The sequence below is a fragment of the Nannospalax galili genome, unplaced genomic scaffold, assembly GCF_000622305.1.
Source record: "Nannospalax galili isolate Female #2095 unplaced genomic scaffold, S.galili_v1.0 scaffold586, whole genome shotgun sequence".
NCBI classification, from domain to species: domain Eukaryota; kingdom Metazoa; phylum Chordata; class Mammalia; order Rodentia; family Spalacidae; genus Nannospalax; species Nannospalax galili.
The window spans coordinates 5263858-5288299 of NW_008355363.1; the positions used below are offsets into that span (position 1 = coordinate 5263858).

At 35.6% G+C, this 24442-nt stretch overlaps 1 pseudogene; it reads right to left on the minus strand.

The window, feature by feature from the left end:
* LOC103749630 overlaps nt 1–15929 on the minus strand; it is a 20364-nt pseudogene extending 4435 nt beyond the window's left edge.
* Nucleotides 15930–24442: the final 8513 nt, after the last annotated feature.

The following is a 24442-nucleotide window of genomic DNA, read 5'->3' on the forward strand; positions in this document are numbered from 1 at the left end:
GTGGATTTCGCATCTCGAGGAAGTGCACGGGTGAAATTAGGGCGGAACTCGGCCGGGCCAGCCCTGGTAGCAGAGGGACTCACAGCGGAGAAGCAGCAGAGAAGCAGGGGCCCACCAGCAACGCGCTGCGGGACCCGCCGCCTTCCCCGTGCGCACAGGGGACTGGCTCCACGCTAGCAGCTGGCGCCCCGAGATCCCTGCGCACCCCATAACCCTCCTCTTTTTAAAATTTTATTATTTTATTATTTTATGTTTATGAGTGTATTGTCTGCATGTATAAGTGCACCCATGTCATGCAGTGCCAGGGGAGGTCAGAAGATGGTGTCAGATTTCCTGGAATTGGAGTTACAGACAGTTGTTAGCTGCCATGTGGGTGCTGGTTTTCTTTATTCTGGTACTATAATTACTTCCTGAAACTGCTATTGAAAACATGAAATTTGGTGTAACCTGAATCTGTATTACCAGGCCATGGTCACTCATATTTGGATTGGTCATAAACTGTCTCTTATCCCCATTGAGGTGAGAGTTGTGCTTTTGAGTTAGGTAATCTGATTTGCTCTGACTATAAGAAAAAGTGAATTTAGTATCTACTCCAATATGTGATCACTGCCATTTCAATAAAGAGATTAATGGATAAAGGAACTTGGTATATTTGGAATCCTAAGATGAAGACAGGAATTTCTTTTACCTAGGTTAGATGTATACTTATTCAGATTATTATGTTGTAACACTTGTTTAGATACAGTGAATTACTTGCAATATGTGGCTTCCTAAAAATCACTGTGCTACACAAAGCATGTAGTAAAATCTTCAGGGTTCATGGAATAAATTAAGTTAAGCACACAAAACTTACCATATTATTTTAACTCCATTTCCTATAAGCTTTTCCTTGCACACTATGTACCATATATGTACCAAAACTCATATATGAGTTTTAGGAACACATAAACCATGTCATAACATTATAACTAGGAATACACAGCATATTGTATATAATATTTATATGAAATTATGGAATAGTTGTGTTGAAAACTGGCAACGCAAGCCTTAATTTAACTTTGTAATTGAAAAACTAAAATGATAGCAATCTTCCTTCTCTCATGCAAATACCTTTGCTAAAATTAGACTAGAACAAAAGAGACTTGTGGTAACACCTTTCTCCCAATCTAGCCCTTGAGAATGTCTGAAAAAATGACCATAGTCATTTTTTTTTTCAAATGTAGGTTAATTAAGGAGAAGTGTCTTCAGAAACCCTATTGGGGGGGTCAGGGAGAATAAGGGAAAAATGTAGAGGAGTGTGCTGAATTAGAACAAAGTGTAATGACTCATATATATGAAAATAGTATAATGAAACCCTTGACTTTGTGTGCTTACTTAAAATTAATTTTAAAAAGAAACCCTTCTGATGGAAAAAAATATACCAAGCAAATGGTGCTAAGAAACAAGCAGGTGTTGCAATTCTAATATATGACAAAATAGACTAAACTAAAATTAATCAGAAGAGATAAAGAAGGCCACTTCATTTGTTCAAAGGACATACTTTCTATTCAGTGCCCCATGAAGCCTTCTCCATATCGACCATATACTGGGGCACAAAACAAACCTCAATAAAAACAGAAAGATTGAAATAATTCCATGCATTCTATCAGACCACAATGCAATAAAACTTAAAATCAACACCAGAAGAAGCCCTAGTCACCACATGAACACATGGAGATTAAACAACACACTCTTGAATGATGAATGGATCAAAAGAGAAATTAAGAAAGAACTAAAATTATTCCTGGAACTAAATGAAAAGGACAATACAACACAAAAATACGTCTGGGACATGCTTATAGCTGTCCTTAGAGGGAAGTTTATAGCTCTAAGTGCCTACATTAAAAAAATCAGAATGAACACAAATAAATGACTTAACATTGCAACTCAAGACACTTGAAAAGCAACAACAAATGAAACCCAAACCCAGCAGACAATAAGAAATAACAAAAACCAGGGCAGAAATTAATGAAATTGAAACAAAGAAAACAATAAAATCAACGAATCCAAGAGAGGGAGGGAGGGAGGCTATGGGAGGGTGCCATCTGAGAAGTGGGTGTATGGTTGAATAAGATGATTTGGGATGTTCTGTGTGATACACACACACACACACACACACACAAATCAAAAAATTTTAAAAATGAATTATGTTTGAAGAGGAAGTATAAAAATTTACATCATGTTCATTAGTAGAGGTTATAAATATTATGATTGAAATCTACCCGAAGACTTTATAGACATACACAGGTGCCACGGATCCGAGTGCAACCAATTATGACTAGTAATCATCAGATACATACAGATTAGAGACGCATGCGTAAACATCTCAGTGATATTAGCAAAAACAATGAGTCTTTCTGTAAGAAGCAGTATATTTTAAAATAAAATGGAGATCTTTTATAAAGGTTAAAACTCATTCAACGTTATGCCTTACAGGGCTTATACTGAGTTCAATATTGCATAACTGTATTAATTCAACAGCAAACCTAAAAATTTTATAGCTGCTTTTGAAAGAGATGTATCTTTTCTCTGGAAACTGTTAATGAGTATGTTAAAGCTGTAATGAAATGCTTCTTCAAAAAACAATTTTAAAAACTTTAAAAAGAGTTGTATTTGAGGAGGAAACATAAAATTTTATTTCATTAATTAGTAGAGGTGATAAACATTACTATTGAAATCTTCCTGATGACTTCATATCCATGCTCAGGTGCCACGAATCTGAGTGCAATCGACTGTGACTAGTAATAATTAGATCATAGAGAATAGAGATGCATGTGCGAACATCTAAGTGTTAGTAGCATTAAAAATGAGTCGTTCTGTAGGAAACAGTGTTTTTAAAATGAAATGGAGATCTTTTTTAAAGGCTAAAAATTCATTCAATTTTTTGTCTTACAGGGTTTATATTGTGTTCAATATTGTATAACTGTATTAGTTCAACTGTGAACCTAAAAGTATTTACAGCCACTTTTGAAAGAGATTTATCTTTTCTCTGGAAATTGTTATTGAATATGTTAAAGCTGTAATGAATTGCTTTCTAAAAATAATCAGCCAGCCATAACCCACTAGCAACAGCTTTAGCCCAGCTCTTAGCGACAGGATCAGGAGCACCTTTGCTACAGATGCTGCTACTTTGGTTTCCATCTGACAGACAGTTACAGGGAAGCACTGCTCACACTCACTGTGGCATCACTGCTCACTGTGACTCTTCATTGTTGGCTACTAGAATGAAAACTTTCATTTTTTCTTCATATTTCTCAATTACCTTGTTTTGTTAGTTACTCAAAGCAGAGTACACTGTGTCCCTCTATATTAACTGATAGATAAATATTGTTGTCAAATTTATAGTGAAAAATCATTGATTTGGTTGCTAAGTCAAAGTGACTAGTCGTGTATTTACCATTTTTAATTTATCTTTTTTTAATTCTTCTGTAGTATTTAAACAACCTGTCTATACCACACAACGCAAATGGAAGCTCGTATAACTGGCATTCTCTCTCATGTCCTGTCTCTCCTTTCCTTCAAAATTCATGACTTGCACTTTCTCTTTAATATTCTATGTGATGTTTGGCAACCCTGATTGCAACTGCCAAATTCAATCTCTTACCAATAAGTAAGCAGTTGCAATCAATTTTTGAAAACGTGTAGTACAACTGGGAATGATCGCTACCCATTTTTTTAAAATCACACTTCAAATAATCTTGTTCCTGGCAGGGGACAGTTTATTGTCAAATGTATAGTGAGTAGGGGGTGTTTATGATTTTCAACATGTTTCTATCATCGTTTCCCCCTGCTGTCTTTCTGACAGCCTCAGTTGTTAGTCCTGTCTATCCTGTGTTGAATACAATCCCTGCAATGCAAGAAGTCTGGGTATCTTTGGCAGCCCACTGAGGAGAAGGGATTACTGTAGCTACAGCCTCAGATTTCCTAGAGTAAAAGAAACGTTTCAAAAAATTTGCAGGCAAGACCAAAGTTACACAACAGTGAAGTCTGCCACTGAAAATAATTTTCTCAGAAATCTGTCCTGCATTTTTCTAAAATCTATTCACATATAATATTTATTGTTTGAGCTTGAATTTCACATGTAATATAACTTTATATTAGTTATCTGAAATCAAAGTATATGGTATATTTTGTGTCATTCCACAATCAGCAAATAGAAGCATTTGCAGTGCTAGCCGGTAGAAATAATGACAATGAAAGCAACAACTGAAAGACCCTTTGTGTGAATGAGAGCTTAACTTCTATAATCAAATGTGTTTTCTGTCACATTTATCTAAGATGCAGGTACCGTTATGAGTAAAGAAGATTATTTCATACATACTGTGTGTGCAGGAAGCAGATAGGAGGTGACAGTTAAAATTTAATCCCTTTAAAATTATTAAAGAGACCATTGGGTACGGCTTTGGTGTCTGTTTGTGGTATCTGATGATTAGATATTGGGACTTGGCTTTCTGTGTAACCTTATGCTTCTGAAACAATCACTACTTCCTAATATTTTTTTTCCTACCCTGTTCTTACAATAGAAAACAAATACAATCTCTCTCACACTTTCTCCCGTAATTTCTCTCTCTGCTCTCTTCCCATTACATAATAGTGGCAGGAAAATAAATTCCACCTGTTATGAATTGTAATAGATTCATTGCTCTAACTGCTCAGTAATTAGAGGCATTTTACTTATGGAGATTAATTTTTTGTTTTTAAATTCACATGTTTCTTAAGTGTATGATTTATCTCTTAATATTATAGCTTCTATGAAACTAATCTGTTAAAAATGATAAAGGGATTATTTTTGGTAGTTATTTATGCTTAAACCACTTTCAAATTCAAAATTAAGTTGATTGCATAATTTCCCAGATACAACCATTTTTCTTATAGTCTATTCCCATCATAGCTCTAAATCCTTATTAAGAAAAATGTGTACCATATGTTTATGGTAGGAAAATAAATGATATAAGATGTAAAATGTGAATTGTGCTGCTTAGATTTATGGCAACTATTTTTCAAGCCTTTGAAAGTTGTAGAACCTTGCTTTGCTTTCTTTTTCTCAACTCAGAAAAGGAAAAGAAAAATCACGCTACCATCAAGGAAAAGAGATGTTTAAATTAGTGTTTGGTGCTCTGTATCTGGGTTTATGAATGCACACACACACACACACACACATACACACATTCAAAATCTATTGGCATGGTGTATTTCTGCAACTCTCACTATATTTAAATATATAAATAACATTGGTGTTCACATTTAAAATTTTGATCAAGATGAAAGAGTTATTTTAAAGGGAAATAGTAATAAATTCAGTTGAAGCAAGTGGTGTTTGTAAGAAAGGCTGACCTAAATGTCAATGGATATGTAATGTGCTCTGAGATCTAAGTCATATTTTCCAATTCTCTTTGACAGCATTACTCAGTGGAATGGAAAGAGCATGACCAGTGATTGAATTACAGTGCTCTTCCTTACAAGGGTGCATGATTTTGCGCAGGCTATTTAATCTGTAGAATCTCAGTTTTGACCTCTAAAATGGGAATACTTTTTTTTTACAGACAAAGCATCTCCTGTTGCAGGAGTTTTTTTTGTTTTTGTTTTTTTTGCTGCATGCAGATTATAAAATAACATGATATAATTTTGTTATAATATAAAGATCAACACCTATTCAGGAAGCTACACAGGTTGAGATATAAAGGTCTTTTCTCATACCTCCAAATTTTCCTTAGCATCTTCTGATAAAATAAGTAGCAAGAAATCGCTTATCAGGATTAAAAAAATTCAAACCAAACTGTATTTCTCTTGTTTTGGCTCTGCTGTTCACTTGAATGAGCCCTCACAATCCAAACTTACTCATTACAAATGCCATTCCTATTTCTATATACCTTCTATTTCAGAACATTTTTGTACACAAAGTTTTCTTTTTGTCTTTGACAGAACAATTAAAATGTGACAGTTTTAAGCAGGAAATTCCAGAGAAACTAAACGTCAGAACAAAATCCTGGATGTCGTAAAGAAAACAAATTTGTGGTTAAGCAAACAGATATTTGGACTGAAACAATTGGGAAACTTGGGAAAGAAAAGTAGTAATGTGAATTGGAATTTAATGGCTAACAGTCCCATTAATAAATTCAACTGCTATTCTCACAGGACAAATTGACGCAAATATTATTCTCCCTATTAAAATGGATTAATGGCAGACTCCCTGCATTTGTTAATAATTCTGACATAAAAGGAAACTATTTAACATCAAAAAGAAAAGTCCCCTGTGATGCCTTCCACATTTCAGAGACTGGAAAAGGAAGATTGCTATGAGTTTGAGGCCTCTCTAGGCTGCATAGTGGGTTGTTTCAGACTAGCCTGAATTACAGTTAGAATCTCTCTGATAAAACACCCAGAGACTAGTGAGCTCATACCTCTCATCACAGAAGCTTCTTTATGAGGGTGGATGGTGATTAATACAAAGACTCACAATTGGTCAAAACATAACATATGTGAATGGGGAGTACTCAACTATAAATGAGACATCCTTATCATACATCCTTCCTACCAAGGCTCAGGGAACATCTCTGAATAATGGCAGAAGGAACGTAAGAGCTAGAGATCAGGGAAGAATTTTGTGAAATAGTGTATTCCAAGGATGGTATGACAATTGCACAATTCAGTTCACAGCAGCTGTTGTTGTCAAGGTAAGACCTGTAAAAGATCAACCCCATCAACATTGTATCAAGGAGTAGAGTGTGGATCATGTGTCTCAACCCTTACCTAAGGAGCTATTGGCAGTGGATGTCTTATGAGAAGGGGACAGTCAGTTTTCTTTAAGTATGTGATCCCTGATAGGTTGACGACACTCTAGTGGATGTACCCACACTCATAATTACATGAGTAGCAAAAACTGGACTTAGTGGGTTACAGAACAACAGCAACAACAACAAAAGACAAGAAGTTGAGGGGGAGATATAGGGGATGGTGCAGGAGGAGTTGGGAGTAGGAACCCAGAGGTGGATATGATCTAAATGTATTGTATTTATATATGAAATTTCCACAAAGTAAATAAAAATTTAAAAAAAACACAAGAGAACAAATGAAAATTATTTTGGAAGGTATCTTTAGAAATGTGCATGTAAAACGATTCATGCTTATAGATTTGAAGACTTTAAAATATTTTATTTCATGTGCATTAATATTTTGTCTTCATGGATATATGTGCACTATGTGTGTACTTGGTTACCACAGAGGTCAAGGTGAGGTGTTGGATCTCCTGAAACTGAAATTACAGACAGTTGTGAGCTGCCATGTGAAATCTGAGAACCGAACATGGATTCTCTACAAGAGCAACAGCTGCTCTTAATCATTGAGCCATCTCCATAGACCCTGGATTTGAAATTTAAGGATTATTTATTCTCCCCATTCTATTATAAGTTGTACACTTATTAAGTCATTTGATCCTTGTTTATTGACTCAAAAATTTAGGTACTTCAATTAATACCATGTTGCAGTTGCCAATATGGAGGAACGGAGAGGGCAAATATCTTCTTGAAAGATAAAAAGCTAAGACCTAGAGCTAGGACCCAGTATCTGACAATGAAAGCTTTAAACCTCTATGCCTTTGCCCTTAGTCTCTGTGAATGAGGAAATTTCAAGAAGCTGAAAAACATACAAATACCATATTTTGAGATTCAACAAACTATAAAAATATACTGAGTCCATAAGGCAAAGAATAAATAGGTTAGCTTCATTTAATTATTCCAGAATTCATACATATTAAAATATCATATTATATACCACAAATGTGATTTTTATTTATAAATTTAAAACCGTATCAATAAAGACAAGCAGTAGTTCATGGTAGACAAGTTCTGTATTTCAAACATTTGGGAAGCTGATGCATGAGAATCAACACAAGTTTCTGACTAGCCTGGCATCCAAAGTGGACTCTACTTCAGAACAAAACAAAAGGAATAAAACATTCACAAAATAATGAAACAAACAAACAACAACATAAGAACTTGAAGCTGGCCATGGTGGTAGCACACATCTATAATTCTAGCCCTTGGGAGGTGAAGTTAGGAAGATCAGGATTCAAGGCTAGCTTCTACTACACAATGAGTTCAAGAGCAGTCTAGACTACATCAGATATTGCCACAAGATAAGGAAAATAAAATCTTATAAAATTGTGAATGAGAAATTATAGATAGATGATAGATAGATGATAGATGATAGATAGATGATAGATGATAGATAGAAGATAGATAGATAGATAGATAGATAGACAGATGATAGGTAGGTAGATAGATAGATGCTAGATAGATTGATCTATGGAATATTTAGATGAGACAATTCTACATTTTAGCTGTATTCTGTCTTGGGAGCTTAAGATTTTAATGTTATCAATATGTATAGCTCTAAATAGAAGTCAGTAGATTTGGATATTGAGAATGTAGCTGATATTGTTTCTTGGAAAAATGATATTCTGAGGGATAAACATTTTCACTTGGGGCTGGAGAGATTGCTCTGAGATTAAGAGCAACGGTTGCTCTTTCAGACGACCCTGTTTTCTGTTCCCAGCACCCATATGGTGGCTAACAACCACACATAACTCCAGTTCCAGGGGATCTGATGCCCTCTTTTGCTCTCCATATGCGTTGCACACATGGGTGCACACACAGACACACACACAGACACACACACACACACTATAGGCAGTGGTAGTCTCTGCCCCTCTCTAGAGCCTTGGTTTCTCTACCTACACTCAGGTATGTGGCCAAGATCACTAGGAAGGCAGCCAACACAAAATCATAAACTTCCTTAGAACATAATGAAAATTTTTTGTGATTCTTTTTGGTAATTCACTTGTGCAGTTCTCAAGTATTAACTTGGTAGATGACAGCATCCTGTCTCAAAGCCAAAGGGTGGAAATGAATTCTTCAACAAGACTTTTAGGCCCCACATGTAGAAAAGTTAATCTAGCAGCATAACAGCTGTGAGAGATAATTAACATGTCGTCACAACTTATATAAAGATATGTTGATGACTAAGATTGAACATTTTATTTTTCTAGGCTAACAGCAGACATTAAGCTTTTTTTTCTTTATAAGACCACCCAAATTGACTATTACATATTATAGATGATAGAGTCTAAAGAACATTCCAATTTTAGATTCTTTGTCTATGTCTTCTCTAAAAACTGTTAAAATGCTTTTCAACCATAGAGCACCAGAGTTGTAGGATATAAAATTTTTCCCATCTATTTTAAGTTAAAATCCTGGTTTCTTTCAATTAAGTAAATAAGGACTTAATGTTTTTCTGCTGAAATATCATCATGTTCTTGCATCAGTGGTTTGCTAAATTATTATTTCATAGGAAGTCAGCCATCTTCAGGTTACCATTGTGAAAATCATCTGTCTGATAAGTAATTCCTTTGTTGTCTCATTTCCCCTTCAAATCATCAATACTTACCTTCTATTTTAAATCTTTAATGGTACACAGTTACTTGATATGAGAAGTCATGAAGAAATATGTGTGGTGAAACAGGTGGTGCCATAGGTGAGGAAAAAAATGATGACAAGAAATCCAACAAGAATTGTGTTGGGCATTTGACCTTAAAGTATTGCTGATAATGGGGAGGAGATTAGTGTTGACTTGAAAATGGAAGATGAACTACAGTCTTCATTTTGCTTTAACTATTATGTTTTATGCAGAGTCCTATCATTTAGAGTTATAAAGGCATTCTGAATTACCCTACATTCAGAAGTTAGAATTATGTGTCTTAAGGTTTATTTGGAGAATATATATATATATATATATATATATGCTTTGTGAAAATTATCTGCCTGATCAATAGTCCCTCCATTGACTAACATATATGCAAATATATTACTAAATTATGAAAGCATTTTTCTGTATAAATACTTCACGCTTACATATCTATAAAAATTGTTTTCACCAAAAATAAATGGCCAGTCTATTACAATACTTAACTTTTCATCACTATAATAAATACCTGACATAATCAAATTATATGCAGGTTTTACTTTGGTTCAGTTTTCAAAGTTTCAGTTATGATCAGTTAGTTCTATGGCCTTTGGCTTGTGGCAACACATGGTGTTCATAGTACAAAAACGAAATTTCTCAACATGCAGGCACCAAAAAAAAAAAAAAAAAAAAAAAAAAAACCCAGAAAGGAAAAGACCCGGTCCCCACCTCCTTGAGATGGTATGACCATAATGAACTAAAGACCTACCAACAGGCCCTGCCTCTTGTGTTTCCCACCACCTCCCAATAGGGTCAACCTAGGGATTAAGCCTTATACAGGGGACTTTTGGGTATAATCCAGATACAGACTATGACATTCCACCCCTGGCTCCTAACGTCTACAATACAAAATACATTAATCCTTCTTCCAATGTCTCAAAGTCTTAATGGTTCCAATATTGTTAAAAAGTCAAAGCCTGAAGTTTCAAAACTGAGACTGGAGAGATAGCTCAGGAATAAAGGGCACTGTATGCTTTTGCAAAGGGCCCAGATTTGGTTCCAGCACCAACATGGTAGCTAACAACTGTCTGTAACTCCAGTTCCAGGGGATCTAATGCTCTCATCTGACCTCTGAGAGCATTATACTCACAGGTGCACTTACATGTATGCAGGCAAAACACTTATACACATACAATAATAAAATAAAACAAAATAATAAAAATTGACTAAATTATGGCATTCTAAGGCAAAATGGTAGGCAAGACACAAGGTAAATATTCCTACTTCAATACAAAAACAATGAGAGATTGAATAAGAAAGACATAAAGATGAGCAAACATCATATAATATAGATCAATGCCCAGCATGTGCTGCACACTGTGAAGGATGTAAGCTTCTAAGGGCTTGGCCAGTCTTGCTCCTAAGGCTTTGCAGGTCACAGTTCACATGGCCATTGTTGTACAGGCTCCTCTGTGAACAGCCTGCAGCTTCCCTTAGCAGATGGTTCTCATGTCTAGCCTCTCTAATTTCCTCCATTCTCTGTTACTGCTTTGCTTTCACTCTCACATTATCATACATCACCTGGGCAGAGACCAGTTGCTGAGGTTTTGCCTCTACCATGCTGCCTAACCTCCTCATAACTCTTGCATTCTATATGCCAGCAAAACCTACAATATTTTAATATTTTGGCAGTGCCAAGGTCTGCTGCCAGCATAAGCTGTACCTGGACTCTTGAGCAATAGAGGCAGCAGCTTTTGAGGTTTATATTGGTTTCAGCAAAACTAGGAATGTACAGCATTCCAGTGTTCTTTTAAAAAAATATATTGTGACTGAGGAGGTACTGGATAGAAATTTCTGTTTACATTTCTAAGTCTGTCATAGCAGTGTCCTGGCCCATTCCTGAGATACAAGCATGACATAATTTCCACTGTCAACATGCAAAGCATTTGGGGCTATTTTAAATGGTGCTAGTGTTTTTATCAACTGTATTCTATTTGGTTGTACCTTTTGACATGCTCATTTTAGGCCAAAATAAGTTTTCAGATCTTTATATGCTTCTCTTTCTAATAATTTACATTGAAACTCTAGCTGACAGGAACCAGTAGCTACCACACAACTGTGAATCCTGGGTTGCCTTGACATTTCCTCCAATAGCTGATGTAGTCTAGTAGTTTCTTTTTAGTTCTTTTTATTTTATTAAACTGAATTACAAAAGTTAATCTTCAAGAAAGTATATACTTAGGGCATAATTCCCCCATTCCATGCCAAACTCCCCATATTCTCCTCTTTCCCTTTTCATTAGTTCCCTCAGTTTCCCCTTGACAGATATCTTCATATCAACTATACATATGAACTTTTTGCACCAGCCTACGCAAACTAGGACAAACAAATGAATGAGATAAAACATGTGATATTTGTCTTTTTGAGACAGGCTTAATTTTCATAATGTGTATATTAATCAGAGCAAGTTGACTTCTAAGGTTAGCCGTCACAATGATTGTTTCCAATTACATCCTTTTTTTTCGGGCCACATAATTTTCTTCTTTATAGTTGAAAAAAATTATTTTCCATGTGCACACATGAAGTTCACACTCTCACTAACAAACACTCAGGACTAGACAAGATTCTTTGCTGTGGTGTAACAAGATAGACTTTAATCCTATTGCCATTGAAGTGTTCATTTTCATTTGATATTCATAAACATAGTCTTTATATCCTGTATTTTTAATAGCATTCTGATTCTTCTGAGCCCTTGCCAGAATTACTCATTAAGCTCTGTTTAAATGATTCTAGGCTTTCTCTAGCTGCCTTCTCCAAGTACATCCAAGTCCCTTTTCCAAATCAGTTCCAAAAGCTTTCCCACATCAACATAGTAACAGTGACATATGTCTCACATTTTGCTGCTAATGTCTATGCATGCCTTAACCTGTAAATTTGACAATGAAAATCAAACATCGCAGCTGTAGAACTGAAAATATAAGGACATTATACTTGTAGCTACACAATGCTACACATTCTAAGATTGCTATCTAAATATTTTATTGACATAATTATATATATATATATCCCAAGATGTTCTGAAATCTGAAGCTTAAATAAAGCATACTGGTGATGAAGAAATGACTATGATTATATGTAAAATGCCACCAGAAATTATATCATCAAATACATGAATAGCTACTTACAAATACATTGGAAAATAATATTAACAAAGAAGAGAAATTCTTTAACAACAATTAAGTAGGTATGAATAAGAATCATTTCAAGATATTATTTAAATACCTAGTAAGACATGATAAATATGAAATTGAGGTAAGTAAATGTTGATGAGCTAAGCTACAAAAGCCTAATCTTGAATATAATTTTCTTGGAAAACTACAATTGGTGGGTATTCTGGGCTTACTTAAAGCAGTCCTAAAGAAGTCAGAGAGGAAATAACTTTAAGAAAAAAACAAAAAAAAAACAAAACGTGTCTTGACCCTCTGCTCTGAGGCTGCCTGTGAGCACCTAACTATCTGGGTTATTTGAATTGGCTGAGGGTGAGCAGCTGGGTCAGAATAAAGTGTACTCAAATGCAGAAGGACCAACATTATCCTTAAAGACAGTGCTGTGTGTTATCACTAGAGCATCCATATCCTTCTCTTTAAAGCAACCCTGTGGTCTCCGATGAGTTTCATGCTAAGTGTATGAGCCATTCCTCCTCATATGGTTTGTCTCATTTAGTAGAACTCCATACACACATAAACTGATGAGCTCCTTCCCCAATGGACCAGGGTCTCAGCAGAGAACATAAAGTCATTAGTGCTCTGTCACTTTGGGACATCCTTAAGTAATCAGAATTTCATTCTAAAGTGCTTGAGTCATGATACACATTACTTTCCTAACCCCCAATTCTGCAACAACTAAAACCTTTGTTATTCCACAAAACTATTGTAAATAAGTTTCAGTTTTCTTTTCCAAAAAAGACTTCTAGGAAGCTTCAAAATAACACGTTATGATTCATTTTGTGGCTTGTTGGTTCCCCATTCTGTGAACCCCCAAAGAATTCCTTTTATTCTTTCTAAGAAAAGCCTCGAGTCTCTTACTTTCTCCTCCTGGAAAACAGAATGGGACACCTTTCTCATTGCACTAGTGGTAACTGGTAACAGCAAGATTAGTTATGCAGCACCAGGGAGAATGATCTATAGACCAAAAGATACAATAATCCAAAAATCTTAGCTTGTGCCCATTGGACTCTGGTCTTCCTCTGATAACCATCCAACTTGGAGAAGCTTTTGCTTCTTTTTGCCATGAAGTTAGCTCTGGTGGTGACAGGGAGCATTGCACCAGGGTGTTCTGTATTTATTTTGTAGTGATTAAAATGTTCCTTCCTGGGGAGAGGAGGAAGGCTTCTAAAGAGACTTTTTTTGGTGGAGATGCCTACTAGTTTTACAGGGAGCTCTAGGGATGCAGGTTTCATGAGCTGTCACTCATGTTCAGCGCAGTTTGGAAAGGAAACGCAGCTGCCCAAAAGTCACCATGCTCTTGTAAGTAAGGCCTTACCTAAGATACTATTAAGTAAGTCCAGTAAACTCATTGGTATACACACACACACTCACACACACACACACACACACACACACACACACACAAAGGCAATTTTTGTGCCAAGACTTAGAAAAGTAGTATTTCATTAGAAAACATAGAAATAGTGCTTTTCTACTTACAGAAGCAATGCAGAATAACAAACAGTATATCTAAGGGGATAAAAATATAATAGAATGACTTCATATAAGTAGAGATTCCCAAGTGATTATGATATTTATGATCATGATGAAGATAACATTGTTTGTACCAGATTTTAATGTAACACAATGATAACAATTTTTTTCAACTCATACATCTGTTCAAAATTATATCTCCAAAGGATGACTGTAGGGAACCAAAAAGCAGGAGAAAATGACGGGTATATTTTTTTATTTATTTTTTTTTTGTATTTTGCACATCTAAATTATATTTAGACCTCTTTCATATCTGCACCCCAAATAGCTCCATACTGGATTTCATGCATTATGTCATATATGTAAATGCTTATAGAGTTAACTTTGTGTTCCTAGATATCCCTCAGTGTGAGTTCATCCACTGATTTTTTTACTGTATTTCTTTTTAAGAAAAATAGGCAGATGAAATGGACATGGAAAAATATTGGCAACATCATAAAGCTTATTAAGGTTTTGGTTTCATTACTTTTGCTATACTCTGTATTTATCAGAATTTCCATATTTAAACGTTAATTGGGTAAACAATTTTTTATTTCTATAAAGGCAAATAATAAAAATCCCTTGCAATTTCTTTATATAAAGATAAACTGTTAATATTAATATTTAAAATACATGTTGCCAAACTTTGACATTAGTTTCAAGTATACATTACTTTACTTTTACAACAATAGTATCATACTATTGTGTTGTGGTTTTTGTTCATTTGCTGTAAGTCTAAATTTTTAAGGCCTGGAAAGAGTCTCAGCATCATTTTCACTAGCTATGTAGTATTTCAGCAGAAGATGTATCTTATTTAACTAATCTCTTGCTCTTGTTCCTATAGTTAGTCCATCTGGTTGCATTATAAACAACACTGTGTGAACAATATTGAAACTACAAATGAACATTCCCTAAATTTCCACTTAGTAGAAACCCCTAGAATAGAATTGCTGCATCAAAACTCATAGGCACTTTTCTGAGCTCTTAAACATATTGCTGAACTTACCCCGCCCCCAAATTCATTCTTTTGCTTTTTATGCTTGGACAGATAGGGAAACTAATTTTAATTTACGTTTCTTTGCTACTAGTTCTTGATTTTGGTCAGAATGGAAAGACAAATTAGATATGGTCTCTGCTTTTGGGGAGCTTGACCAAGTAATTCAGATGCAAGTTAGTAAGTATTAAGATAAAATGATAATTTCAATAAAACATAATTTATACTTCCTGTTATATTACTGCTGTCCTCCTTGCTTCTAGATCAAAAGGGGTCACAAGGATCCTGTTAGACAGAAGCATCCCAATCTGACTGTGAAATGTTAATTGAAAATCTGTTTGCTAAAGGATTCCAAGAGATGTGCAAATGCTGAACATGACCCCATTAACATTTCAACATGACTTTGTTTCACTGCTTTTTTTAACTTCTCTGGTTGTGGTTTCCCTGATGCATCTTGATTAAACTCTGTGAGGGTTGGTTTGTGAGGGGACTGTAAATTGCAGCTAAGTGAGAAACACTAAAGTATGAGCCTGAGGCATGTTTGGGTAATCACCTTGGCCTCACTAGGGCATCCGCTTTGGCCAAAAACCTTGGCATTTGCAACAGCTGAGAACATCTCTGTTTTGAAATGTTGGTTTCTTGCTGCCACTTACTGATAAACCTATCAACAGGACAGTTTCTCTACATTCAATGCCCATTTCGTTCACAGACCTCTCTGCTGCAGTGATTGCCACTATAAGCAACAGAAAACAGAAGCTCAGAGACTTTGTTTTACTTCTGCTGCCTGGAAGATGAGTTCTAAATTCAGGAGTTTAAACCATGTTTGTCTGACAACAATGCTTCTGCCTCCCAAAGCCTGTATTAGTAGGTAAACCAGATTGTCATTTCACCCAATCTGGAGGAATACCATAGCTGCCACATCATATTCCTAGATGCAGAAATCTGGCTTTCAGAATTTCTTTGTAATGGCTTCAAAGGTAAACCTTTAGTGTCCATACAGACTTTGACTTACTCTCACTTCCAAAGTGTTTCATTTTTGTGGCAACCATGAAGCTTAAAGTGAAGTGTTGAGATCAGAAGAAATCAGAAGAGGTAGTGCTTGTTAACAGGATCATTGTTCATGTGAAGTTTTGCACGTCTACCTCTTGACGTAAAACAGTATCTGCAGCACTGAGCTAAAATGACAGTGTGCAATGTGTGCTCTGCTAAAGGTTGCCTAGCAATAATTCATTAGAGAAAATAAAACAACATTGTCCTCTTTTCAAGGCATCCAAGCTCCCAGATGAGAACAAACACAATAAAACATGCTGAAATAGGCAACTTAAACTTAAATATGAATGAGAAAAAAAGGAAAGTTGATTCAAATGTCCCTGATATTATAAGATCTCCTGAAATGGCTGGGTTATGGACGATAAAACAAGAAGAGGGCAATTACAAAGATGTGAAGGCTTCAAAGTCCTCTATAACGCCGAAAATGAGTTGCGCTGTATTCTGATCTATAACAGTCTCCCTGAAGAGAGTCTTAAAATGCATTCATCCTGGCCTCACCCTGAAATAATCTGCAGGCATCCTTTTTACTATTCTCACGCATCCCCAATGATAAGAACAGTCAGGATATTTAATCCATTACCGTAACACACATAAAACCTCATATAATTTTTGGACGCCGGTGGATGTTACCTAATAGTGGGCTGTAAGGCTGTGTTAGGCTCATGTGCTCTGCGGAAAATTTTGTGCTAGCTGCTGGCAGTATTAAGCATCTGAGATTTTTGGAGAGCCGCAGAGAGGCCTGGGAGCATTGCCCCCTCGTGGTGGCTTCCTTAATAACAGCGAAAAATGGTGTATCTTGTCCATCTCCATTTTTGGAAAACAGTGTTAAGTTTCAGGCGTCTATTTTTTTTTTCTGTTCTAATAGAATTTTCTCTTTTATATTGTTACTTAAAATTTTTATTTCTTCATGATCAAGTCATAAATTCATTTAATTTGCTAAATATTTTCCTACTTAAAAGTTTATGGTTCGCCCTTCACATCGAGACCAATTTTTTTTTCCATGAATCTGAAGCAAATGGTTCACCTTTTTACAGATCTAACACAATATAATGTTATTTTGAGTGAACTTAATTTTATATTTTACATGCCTTCCAAGGTTCCCTTCCTTCCTATTTCCCTTATTTTGTTTTCTTTTTACGTTGAATTTATAATGTTCCTCTATCAGAACCTCTTTTAGAATGAGTTTCAAAATCAAAACTACACAGTTCAATTATTAAAGGAGCTGACATTTCCTGTCCCAATCCCTTTTGTTTCACAAAGTCACGGACAATGCCTTTGTTTAAAAACATAAGTAGATACACATAAGTAAAAGTTTCAGATCCATTATATTTGTTGCATATTTACAATAGTGGGGAAAAATTAGAGGCACTCATATTAAATGATGACATTGCTGCTTTGAATATAATTTTGACATACACTTCAGCTGGACATTCTAGTGTCTTAGAAATGACTTTTCGTGTGGCTGGAGAGATGGCTCAGCTGTTAAGAACAGTGGTTGTTCTTGCAGAAGACCAGGGTTCCAATCCCAGCACTCACATGGCAGCTAACAACTGTCCATTTCCAGGGGATCTGACAGCTTCTTCTGTCCTCCGTGGGCATTGCACGACACGGATGTGCTTACCTATATGCAGGCAATACACTCATACACATAAAATTAAAAATAATAAATAAAATGTTTTTTTAAAAAAATGACTTTTTGAAACCACATGCATCTGGTGCATTCCTGCAGATATCATATTGAATAAGGTGATGTATGACTAGGGATCCAAAATTGATTCAGAACCTATCATTTTGTTACTATTGTTTTCCTGCACTAATTCTCCCATCAAGTCTCCTGAAATCTTTTTATACTTGGTCTTACTTCTTACCCTTAAAATTTATTGTATTGAGGGACAGTTTATCGGCGACTGTATTCTTCATCAGAGGTGGATCTGTTTTAAATGGTGTAAATAAAAAATCCAAAACTCGTGAAGCTGATTGTATAGTTCTCCAGGTGATGAAGAATAGTACTGTGAATTGCTCAAACACCCACTATAAAGCAGACATAGGAAATAACCAGAATTTTAATGATGTGCAGACTGTTTGAATACACGAGAGCCTATTTATATATTCAAATGAGGGTGTTATGTGGAAGAAATGTATAATAGATTGAAATGAAAATAATTATTAACTAGAACAAACAATATCCCAAACAATACTCACACACAAAAACAAGAAAGGAAACAAACAGAAAACAAAGCAAATTTCTTAGCAGAGAAGCGTACACTATAAATAAGGTGCTATTAAGCCTAATAATTCACATAGTCAAAATAACTTGCATTGAACTGATTTATGATATATTAGGGAAGCAATATAAATAATATAGGGGCAAATATGAAATATGCTCCTGTATAGGTATGAGTGCAGGCAGGGCTGTTAAAGTTAAATTGTCATCTTCCATAAGAGGAATTCATTTGTGAACACTTGAATTAGAGAAAGCCTAGTCAGAAAACAGACATGCTATGTGTTTGAATATAGACAAGTTTGCATATTTTACTACTTATAAACTTATCAACCAGGTAACTAACTTAAAGGGTTAAATTGATTTCTAAAATATCATGAAAATAGCAAATAAAAGACATAGCTATCAGAGACTGTGGGACAAAGGGAAGAAAGTGAATGAAAATTTCAAGGTTTAGAGAAGAATCTCCAACCTGACATAGTCCTCTGAGAAAGAAGGCTTCTCCACTAATCTTCATGATTCTGAGCTCAATGATAATCCATGGATCAGATGTGAAAGAAGACCATGAGATCTGTCTTGAAGAGAGTACATCAGACTAGTAAGAATGTTAGCTGATAGGGTTCAGACTACAATATAGCTCTGAGAAAGTCTTTTGTCAGCCCAACACAAAGCTCTTGGACAAAGGAGTTTCACACTGCTCAAAATTTGTGAGGCTTTACACCACTGCCATGTTTTGGTATGAGCTGACACATGTCCAAAAAGCCCACATTCTGCAACATTACTCTACAGTGCTATTCCAGATACTGAGGAAATAAGTGGATATCTGAGTCTAGAGTTTGTAGGAGAAACATAGAGTTGAGATATAGATCTGTGTGCTGTTAACACATGGAGGATGCTTAACAGTCAAGATGAGGCTCAGACATAGAAGAGAGTTAAATGTTGAGCTCTGAGGTGGAGCAAGCATTGAAATATGGCAGAGATGAAATCCTCATGAAATTAGCCATCCAAGGGAAAGATATAGTGGGTCACACTGTAAATTACTAGCATGAGAATAAGAAAAAGAAATGGGATGGTCACTGAGGCATCTGAAAAGAGATTGGGGGGGAACATATACCTTTAAAGAGGTTTTGTTATATTAATAAATGAGAGACTTTAGAAAAAGAGTGTCAGGCCAAAAAAATTTTAAATTCATATGAGAGTCGCTGGGCCTCTGGTGACTGGAACACTAACTAAAATAAAATGGCCACATATAGGCTGGGAAAGTTATTTCTAACCAACATATCTGATGGATTAATATTGAACATCACCAAACATTTACCTCATACAGCTCAGAAGTAGGGAAATAAGTTACCTGATTTTAAAATAATCAAAAGATCTGAGTAGACATTTTTGCAGAGAAGACATAAACATAGCCAACAAAGCACATAAGGTGTTCAATAAAATTAATTATGAAGAAAATCCAAATTATAGTGAAATATCACATAACACCTGACCAGAAAGTGCTTATCAAAACTGTAAGATTGTGAAAAAGGAGAACTAATTGTACACTCTTGGTGGTATTTGTAAAGCAGTGCAATCGTTATGGAAATCAACATAGATGGAGTTTCATTTAAAAAATGAAAAGAGAACTACTGTAGTATGAACCAGAAATACTTCTTCTGGTATATAGACAACCAAGGAAATCATTCTCTTAAAGATATATTTGCAACCTCATAGTCATTTCAGCATCGTTCACATAGCCACAGCATCAAAATAAATATCCACAAACACCTAAATATATGAAGGAACTACGTGTGTCGGGGGGCACCCAGAAACAAAATGAAATAGTTTTCAGCTGGAAAAAATAAAGAAATCTTAATATTTGTTCCCAACATATATGAACTTGGAGAATATTACAAAAAAACTTTAAACCACATGATATTACTTATGTTTGGAATATTTGGACAGAAATATATAGTGATTACTAGTTATTGGATTAAGAGAAACAGGTAAAATATAGATAATAGGTTAAGAACATTAAGTATGTGAGGTAATCTAGAGATAATGTACAACATGAGAGCACTAGCTGGGAACATTTCTCTGCATTTGGAATTTCTACTAAGCATAGATTTTATCTCTTCTTACCATAAAAATGAAACCTAAATGAATAACCATGTAAGAGGATGGACAAGTTAATTTGCTTCATTGTGCTATCTATACATATTCTGTTACATCCACACAAAAGTCCATTTTTTTGTCTTTTTGAGACAGGGTCTCCCTGTAGCCCCAGCTGTCCAGGATTTACCATGGAGACCAAGCTGGCCTCGAACTCACAGAGATCTGCCTGCCTCTGCCTCCCGAGTGCTGGGATAAAAGGCATGCGCCACCATGCCGGCCATTTTTATAAAGTAAGAGGGATCCTGGAAGGTGCAATCAAGTTACAGGTTGATGGAAACTGTCACAGAAGATGGAGAAATGTGTCATACAGGGGAAGACAGTCGGACGTCCAAAATCCTTAAGTACATATTAGGGAATCTACATTCAGTGCATAAACATAGCAATTGTTCCTATTTTGGACAAGACACTTTTTCATTGTAAGATAGAAGTCAAAGTATTTGAAAACAGATGCAGACAAATGAGGTGGTGTGCTGTGGGAGGTCTGTGGATGTTTTCTTCTGTTGTTTTCTTAGTGAAATGGAATGCAGAGGTTTTGATATTTGAGTACAGAGGAGAACAGGAGTAGTCTGGGGAAATTTCAAAGATTGCAGGACCGTTCATATGCACCCCTTTTACACTCAAAGATTGCTTTGTCTTTGAAGGATCAATTCACACAGGTGAAATTGAAGTCTAGTAGGTCAGATGCCACATCCAATATCAATCAGCTAGGTAGAAGGTGAACTGGAACTCAAATTTAAGTCTCTTGATTCTTGTTCCAGTGCTTGTTATGATCAAACATTTCTGTGTATTTCACTGAGTGTTCACATGATATTTCCTTTCCAAATGCTCAAATTTCTGCGTAGAATATATCTTTTGATGTTGATGAGGGCATCTCCCAAGGCACTGCATTGAAGCATAGGCAGTCTTGCAAAAACTAGAACTCTTTCTCCAAGGATTGGTTCTGTAAGCAGAAACTCTACAATAACTTGCCTCCCTAATGTATTAAAAACACAAAGTTGGCAACAGACATCAGAATGTTGATGCATTCTGAAACAGATGAGTGGGCCGAAATATTTTAAAGCTGTTGAGTTTGACAGTTATTGACCATTACTAAATCATGTATGAAGGGTAACAGGATGTAAGACCAAATTTTTTTGAATATTATAAGTGAAACTGTACATTTACTGTCTCACTGTTATTGTGTGTTTAAGAAGAAAAATACTCCCAAAGTTCAAGATGCTTGCAATATAGTCCAAGCTGATCTTTCAGTTTTTCAGAGAACTAGGTATGTAGCTCTTTTAGGGTGACAAGAGATTTAAAATTACTTAACACATTCTATTTTGAACAGATGAGTTAGGACTAAAAAGCCCATGAAATTTGTGAATACTGAGAAGCTCACAGAAGATAATTGGGAAAAGAACTGGACATAATGAGTTTATTAATTTTAAGTCTGTATATATTGCAAAAATTATACAAGATCTAGAAAAATATAATGCATGTTTGGAAACATATATGCATATGCATGCATGTGTACATAATTCAGAGACTGTGAACAAGTCATATTCCTGAATCAGAGTCAGTGAAAGTTTATTTATTTATCCTTTACAAATAAAATTATTGTGTATAATGTACTTTGATAATAGTTACCCCTGTTCCCCTCTTCCATATCTCCTCATTCATATGTTGAACCACTTCTCAGCAAATCCCCCTCCAATTTCTTATTTCCTTTTTTCTTATTTATTTATTTATTTATTTATTTATTTATTTATTTATTTATTATGGCCTACTGAGTTTAATAAGAGTTGCTTGCATGAGCATAAGTAAGTATTTATTTACTGGGACATAAACAACTGTTCAGTGTCTACATCAATGAAGAAAATGATACCTCCTTCTCTGCTAGCAATCATGTTAACTGCCCTTAGGACCTGGGAGAGGGTTGGGGACTCATGAACCCTTCCTCCATGCAAGGTGAAATGTTCATCGGTCCAGTCCTGTGCAGGACTTGTGTAGGTAATCATAGCTACTTTGAGTTCCTCAGTGTAACCACAATATCATGTCTGGAAGATGTATTTTTAAAGCACATGTCCTACATTCTCCCCGCTCCTCTTCTGAAATGATCCCTGAGCCTTGGAAGGGATTATGTACATGAGTGACATTTTCTGAAATCCTAGTTTTCTTAGTTCCAGCTGTGCCGTTGTAAGTGGTTTACTTGTCATTTCCGAAAACCAGTTTGCTCATCCCCCAGTTGAGGTCACTGATGCGTAAATGGTGGGCTTCATGAAAAAAAAAAAAAAAATTCACAAGATTATGCTAGAATTTCTAATCTAATTTTCTGTATTTCTTACCAAAGTTTGGGGGTGTCCCATAAATATCACCTCTTCCCTCCATCCCTCCTTCCTTTTCTTCCTTCTTTCTTTCCCTCCTTTCTTCCTCTCTTATTTTATGTTAAAGGATGGAGTAGACACGTTTGCTGACAAATACAGAATCAGTCTTAAGACTTCTTTAGAAAAGAAAATGTCTATAAGAGTATTGCCATAGTTATGGTCAGCCACTTATTTTTGATAAGTCAATTAATGTATCAAAATTAGTAATGAAAAGCAGAGAAAAGAGATTTATTTAATGTACCCACATTGGAATGAGAGGCAAAGAGACCCAGGTAGCAGCAAGCTTCAGCCTTTTCTTCTCCTAGTATAACCTTCTGAGGAGAAATTTCAACTCTTTTGGGTGCCTTGTTTCAAGAGTCCAGAAATAGCAGAGTTTGGGACACAAGTCTCTTTAGGGCAGTTTCATTCCTTTTAGGCATGTCAGGAACAGGAGGGCCTTGATTGCTTATTTGTATTGTTTTGTTTTATTTTGTTCCTGGAGGACAGATTCTCCCCAAAGTAAAGACCATCTAGAGCCTCTGCTCTGTCTCTATATGCAGTAAGCATACAAACAAAGAGAGTTGTCTGAGGGAGCTCAGATCCCCAAGTATAGCAAAAGACATGACTAGCCTTATTATACACCAAGACAAGAATTTTGAATGTGAATGACAACTCCAATCATGTGTAGAACTCTAGAGTCTTGAAATATCTTTCCATACACAAACTGGTATCTCTGGAGGTGGGGGTCAAGGATTCTCTATATTTTGTAAAAATTTTCACACTGATACATAATCTAGGAGAAATTTCTTATTCCAATATCTGTGAAGTGCTTTTTGTTGTTTTGAAATTTGTGAAATGTTTGATTATCAGCATTTTGCTACAAATAATCCTTTTTTAAATTCTTTGTTATATTTTCTTATTTATTTAGTTTGTGTGGTATGTGTGTGGGTGGGACACACATGCTATGACCCATATATCAAGGTAAGATGACAATTTGAAGATCCGAGCTCTCTCCTTCCACCATGTAAGTCTCAGGAATTTAACTCAGGTCCTCAGGCTTGGTGGCAGAAATAAAATTGGACCATTCTGTGTGGATATGTGGAGGACTTTTAAAATAAAGAAATTCATAGGGGTCATTCATAATAAAAAACAAGCCAACCACTTACCAGGAGGTGGATTTTATGACTACCAAACTCATTTTCTGTTGTACATACAGGATAGAATCTTGAATGTTCAACAGTATGTCAGAGAGATGACACTACTGGGAGTTTGCAGAGAAAAGTTTGTGTTGTGTAATTGGAGCTGACATTCCTTTCCATTTGGGAAGGACATTTTGGAAGTACATAATATTCTGTAATTCTGGAAAAAATCTTCTTATGTAGCACATGAACATATAAATGTGCTTATCGTCAGCCAACTGAAGTTGGATAAGGACTGTTGA